This window comes from Lissotriton vulgaris, chromosome 9 (assembly GCF_964263255.1).
Source record: "Lissotriton vulgaris chromosome 9, aLisVul1.2, whole genome shotgun sequence".
Lineage (NCBI taxonomy): Eukaryota > Metazoa > Chordata > Amphibia > Caudata > Salamandridae > Lissotriton > Lissotriton vulgaris.
Genome location: NC_141697.1, coordinates 25,938,700 through 25,945,465, shown reverse-complemented (window position 1 = coordinate 25,945,465; position 6,766 = coordinate 25,938,700).

Here is a 6,766-nt window from a genome sequence, read left to right as displayed (position 1 = left end):
CAAAATGGCCCCCAGATACATGGCCTGTCCCTCCCCATGAACACCCCCAAAAATCGAAAAACAATGAAAAATCAGCACAATCCCATTCCATCCATGCCCTCCATGATGTTTAAGTTCAAGACACCCCACAGAAAGACTAGGCCCATGCTAGACTCAAATACCCCTAGTGAAAAGGCAACAAGTACAGCCCCAAAAAACGAAAATCACTGAAAAATCAGCACAATCCCATTCCATCCATGCCCTCCATGATGTTTAAGTTCAAGACACCCCACAGAAAGACTAGGCCCATGCTAGACTCAAATACCCCTAGTGAAAAGGCCACAAGTACAGCCCCAAAAAACTAAAATCACTGAAAAATCAGCACAATCCCATTCCATCCATGCCCTCCATGATGTTTAAGTTCAAGACACCCCACAGAAAGACTAGGCCCATGCAAGACTCAATACCCCTGGTGAAAAGGCCACAAGTACAGCCCCAAAAAACGAAAATCACTGAAAAATCAGCACAATGCCATTCCATCCATGCCCTCCATGTTGTTTAAATTCAGGACACCCCACAGAAAGACTAGGCCCATGCAAGACTCACTACCCCTGGGCATAAAGGTTGAAAAGTAGGCAAAATGGTTGCAGGCCTAACAACAATGCCTACATTCAAAATGGCCACTTGCCTCCCTGCACATGGCCAGGGCCTGTAGCAGCACTCAAAATGGCCCCCAGCCACATGGCCTGTCCCTCCCCATGAACACCCCCAAAAATCGAAAATCACTGAAAAATCAGCACAATCCCATTCCATCCATGCCCTCCATGATGTTTAAGTTCAAGACACCCCACAGAAAGACTAGGCCCATGCAAGACTCAATACCCCTGGTGAAAAAGGCCACAAGTACAGCCCCAAAAAACGAAAATCACTGAAAAATCAGCACAATCCCATTCCATCCATGCCCTCCATGATGTTTAAGTTCAAGACACCCCACAGAAAGACTAGGCCCATGCTAGACTCAAATACCCCTAGTGAAAAGGCCACAAGTACAGCCCCAAAAAACTAAAATCACTGAAAAATCAGCACAATACCATTCCATCCATGCCCTCCATGATGTTTAAGTTCAAGACACCCCACAGAAAGACTAGGCCCATGCTAGACTCAAATACCCCTAGTGAAAAGGCCACAAGTACAGCCCCCAAAAACGAAAATCACTGAAAAATCAGCACAATCCCATTCCATCCATGCCCTCCATGATGTTTAAATTCAAGACACCCCACAGAAAGACTAGGCCCATGCAAGACTCACTACCCCTGGGCATAAAGGTTGAAAAGTAGGCAAAATGGTTGCAGGCCTAACAACAATGCCTGCATTCAAAATGGCCACTTGCCTCCCAGCACATGGCCAGGGCCTGTAGCAGCACTCAAAATGGCCCCCAGATACATGGCCTGTCCCTCCCCATGAACACCCCCAAAAATCGAAAACACTGAAAAATCAGCACAATCCCATTCCATCCATGCCCTCCATGATGTTTAAGTTCAAGGCACCCCACAGAAAGACTAGGCCCATGCTAGACTCAAATACCCCTAGTGAAAAGGCCACAAGTACAGCCCCAAAAAACGAAAATCACTGAAAAATCAGCACAATCCCATTCCATCCATGCCCTCCATGATGTTTAAGTTCAAGACACTCCACAGAAAGACTAGGCCCATGCTAGACTCAAATACCCCTAGTGAAAAGGCCACAAGTACAGCCCCAAAAAACTAAAATCACTGAAAAATCAGCACAATCCCATTCCATCCATGCCCTCCATGATGTTTAAGTTCAAGACACCCCACAGAAAGACTAGGCCCATGCTAGACTCAAATACCCCTAGTGAAAAGGCCACAAGTACAGCCCCAAAAACGAAAATCACTGAAAAATCAGCACAACCCCATTCCATCCATGCCCTCCATGATGTTTAAATTCAAGACACCCCACAGAAAGACTAGGCCCATGCAAGACTCACTACCCCTGGGCATAAAAGTTGAAAAGTAGGCAAAATGGTTGCAGGCCTAGCAACAATGCCTGCATTCAAAATGGCCACTTGCCTCCCAGCACATGGCCAGGGCCTGTAGCAGCACTCAAAATGGCCCCCAGCCACATGGCCTGTCCCTCCCCATGAACACCCCCAAAAATCGAAAAACACTGATAAATCAGCACAATCCCATTCCATCCATGCCCTCCATGATGTTTAAGTTCAAGACACCCCACAGAAAGACTAGGCCCTTGCTAGACTCAAATACCCCTAGTGAAAAGGCCACAAGTACAGCCCCAAAAAACGAAAATCACTGAAAAATCAGCACAATCCCATTCCATCCATGCCCTCCATGATGTTTAAGTTCAAGACACCCCACAGAAAGACTAGGCCCATGCTAGACTCAAATACCCCTAGTGAAAAGGCCACAAGTACAGCCCCCAAAAACGAAAATCACTGAAAAATCAGCACAATCCCATTCCATCCATGCCCTCCATGATGTTTAAATTCAAGACACCCCACAGAAAGACTAGGCCCATGCAAGACTCACTACCCCTGGGCATAAAGGTTGAAAAGTAGGCAAAATTGTTGCAGGCCTAACAACAATGCCTACATTCAAAATGGCCACTTGCCTCCCTGCACATGGCCAGGGCCTGTAGCAGCACTCAAAATGGCCCCCAGCCACATGGCCTGTCCCTCCCCATGAACACCCCAAAAATCGAAAATCACTGAAAAATCAGCACAATCCCATTCCATCCATGCCCTCCATGATGTTTAAGTTCAAGACACCCCACAGAAAGACTAGGCCCATGCAAGACTCAATACCCCTGGTGAAAAAGGCCACAAGTACAGCCCCAAAAAACGAAAATCACTGAAAAATCAGCACAATCCCATTCCATCCATGCCCTCCATGATGTTTAAGTTCAAGACACCCCACAGAAAGACTAGGCCCATGCTAGACTCAAATACCCCTAGTGAAAAGGCCACAAGTACAGCCCCAAAAAACGAAAATCACTGAAAAATCAGCACAATACCATTCCATCCATGCCCTCCATGATGTTTAAGTTCAAGACACCCCACAGAAAGACTAGGCCCATGCTAGACTCAAATACCCCTAGTGAAAAGGCCACAAGTACAGCCCCCAAAAACAAAAATCACTGAAAAATCAGCACAATCCCATTCCATCCATGCCCTCCATGATGTTTAAATTCAAGACACCCCACAGAAAGACTAGGCCCATGCAAGACTCACTACCCCTGGGCATAAAGGTTGAAAAGTAGGCAAAATGGTTGCAGGCCTAACAACAATGCCTGCATTCAAAATGGCCACTTGCCTCCCAGCACATGGCCAGGGCCTGTAGCAGCACTCAAAATGGCCCCCAGATACATGGCCTGTCCCTCCCCATGAACACCCCCAAAAATCGAAAAACACTGAAAAATCAGCACAATCCCATTCCATCTATGCCCTCCATGATGTTTAAGTTCAAGACACCCCACAGAAAGACTAGGCCCATGCTAGACTCAAATACCCCTAGTGAAAAGGCCACAAGTACAGCCCCAAAAACGAAAATCACTGAAAAATCAGCACAATCCCATTCCATCCATGCCCTCCATGATGTTTAAGTTCAAGACACCACACAGAAAGACTATGCCCATGCTAGACTCAAATACCCCTAGTGAAAAGGCCACAAGTACAGCCCCAAAAAACTAAAATCACTGAAAAATCAGCACAATCCCATTCCATCCATGCCCTCCATGATGTTTAAGTTCAAGACACCCCACAGAAAGACTAGGCCCATGCTAGACTCAAATACCCCTAGTGAAAAGGCCACAAGTACAGCCCCCAAAAACGAAAATCACTGAAAAATCAGCACAATCCCATTCCATCCATGCCCTCCATGATGTTTAAATTCAAGACACCCCACAGAAAGACTAGGCCCATGCAAGACTCACTACCCCTGGGCATAAAGGTTGAAAAGTAGGCAAAATGGTTGCAGGCCTAACAACAATGCCTGCATTCAAAATGGCCACTTGCCTCCCTGCACATGGCCAGGGCCTGTAGCAGCACTCAAAATGGCCCCCAGATACATGGCCTGTCCCTCCCCATGAACACCCCCAAAAATCGAAAAACACTGAAAAATCAGCACAATCCCATTCCATCCATGCCCTCCATGATGTTTAAGTTCAAGACACCCCACAGAAAGACTAGGCCCATGCTAGACTCAAATACCCCTAGTGAAAAGGCCACAAGTACAGCCCCAAAAAACGAAAATCACTGAAAAATCAGCACAATCCCATTCCATCCATGCCCTCCATGATGTTTAAGTTCAAGACACCACACAGAAAGACTAGGCCCATGCTAGACTCAAATACCCCTAGTGAAAAGGCCACAAGTACAGCCCCAAAAAACTAAAATCACTGAAAAATCAGCACAATCCCATTCCATCCATGCCCTCCATGATGTTTAAGTTCAAGACACCCCACAGAAAGACTAGGCCCATGCTAGACTCAAATACCCCTAGTGAAAAGGCCACAAGTACAGCCCCCAAAAACGAAAATCACTGAAAAATCAGCACAATCCCATTCCATCCATGCCCTCCATGATGTTTAAATTCAAGACACCCCACAGAAAGACTAGGCCCATGCAAGACTCACTACCCCTGGGCATAAAGGTTGAAAAGTAGGCAAAATGGTTGCAGGCCTAACAACAATGCCTGCATTCAAAATGGCCACTTGCCTCCCTGCACATGGCCAGGCCCTGTAGCAGCACTCAAAATGGCCCCCAGCCACATGGCCTGTCCCTCCCCATGAACACCCCCAAAAAACGAAAATCACTGAAAAATCAGCACAATCCCATTCCATCCATGCCCTCCATGATGTTTAAGTTCAAGACACCCCACAGAAAGACTAGGCCCATGCAAGACTCAATACCCCTGGTGAAAAGGCCACAAGTACAGCCCCAAAAAACGAAAATCACTGAAAAATCAGCACAATCCCATTTCATCCATGCCCTCCATGATGTTTAAGTTCAAGACACCCCACAGAAAGACTAGGCCCATGCAAGACTCAAATACCCCTAGTGAAAAGGCCACAAGTACAGCCCCAAAAAACGAAAATCACTGAAAAATCAGCGCAATCCCATTCCATCCATGCCCTCCATGATGTTTAAGTTCAAGACACCCCACAGAAAGACTAGGCCCATGCAAGACTCAATACCCCTGGTGAAAAGGCCACAAGTACAGCCCCAAAAAACGAAAATCACTGAAAAATCAGCACAATCCCATTCCATCCATGCCCTCCATGATGTTTAAATTCAAGACAACCCACAGAAAGACTAGGCCCATGCAAGACTCACTACCCCTGGGCATAAAGGTTGAAAAGTAGGCAAAATGGTTGCAGGCCTAACAACAATGCCTACATTCAAAATGGCCACTTGCCTCCCTGCACATGGCCAGGCCCTGTAGCAGCACTCAAAATGGCCCCCAGCCACATGGCCTGTCCCTCCCCATGAACACCCCCAAAAATCGAAAATCACTGAAAAATAAGCACAATCCCATTCCATCCATGCCCTCCATGATGTTTAAGTTCAAGACACCCCACAGAAAGACTAGGCCCATGCAAGACTCAAATACCCCTAGTGAAAAGGCCACAAGTACAGCCCCAAAAAACGAAAATCACTGAAAAATCAGCACAATCCCATTCCATCCATGCCCTCCATGATGTTTAAGTTCAAGACACCCCACAGAAAGACTAGGCCCATGCAAGACTCAATACCCCTGGTGGAAAGGCCACAAGTACAGCCCCAAAAAACGAAAATCACTGAAAAATCAGCACAATCCCATTCCATCCATGCCCCCCATGATGTTTAAATTCAAGACAACTCACAGAAAGACTAGGCCCATGCAAGACTCACTACCCCTGGGCATAAAGGTTGAAAAGTAGGCAAAATAGTTGCAGGCCTAACAACAATGCCTACATTCAAAATGGCCACTTGCCTCCCTGCACATGGCCAGGCCCTGTAGCAGCACTCAAAATGGCCCCCAGCCACATGGCCTGTCCCTCCCATGAACACCCCCAAAAATCGAAAATCATTGAAAAATCAGCACAATCCCATTCCATCCATGCCCTCCATGATGTTTAAGTTCAAGACACCCCACATAAAGACTAGGCCCATGCAACACTCAAATACCCCTAGTGAAAAGGCCACAAGTACAGCCCCAAAAAACGAAAATCACTGAAAAATCAGCACAATCCCATTCCATCCATGCCCTCCATGATGTTTAAGTTCAAGACACCCCACAGAAAGACTAGGCCCATGCAAGACTCAATACCCCTGGTGAAAAGGCCACAAGTACAGCCCCAAAAAACGAAAATCACTGAAAAATCAGCACAATCCCATTCCATCCATGCCCTCCATGATGTTTAAGTTCAAGACACCCCACAGAAAGACTAGGCCCATGCTAGACTCAAATACCCCTAGTGAAAAGGCCACAAGTACAGCCCCAAAAAACTAAAATCACTGAAAAATCAGCACAATCCCATCCAATCCATGCCCTCCATGATGTTTAAGTTCAAGACACCCCACAGAAAGACTAGGCCCATGCTAGACTCAAATATCCCTAGTGAAAAGGCCACAAGTACAGCCCCCAAAAACGAAAATCACTGAAAAATCAGCACAATCCCATTCCATCCATGCCCTCCATGATGTTTAAATTCAAGACACCCCACAGAAAGACTAGGCCCATGCAAGACTCACTACCCCTGGGCATAA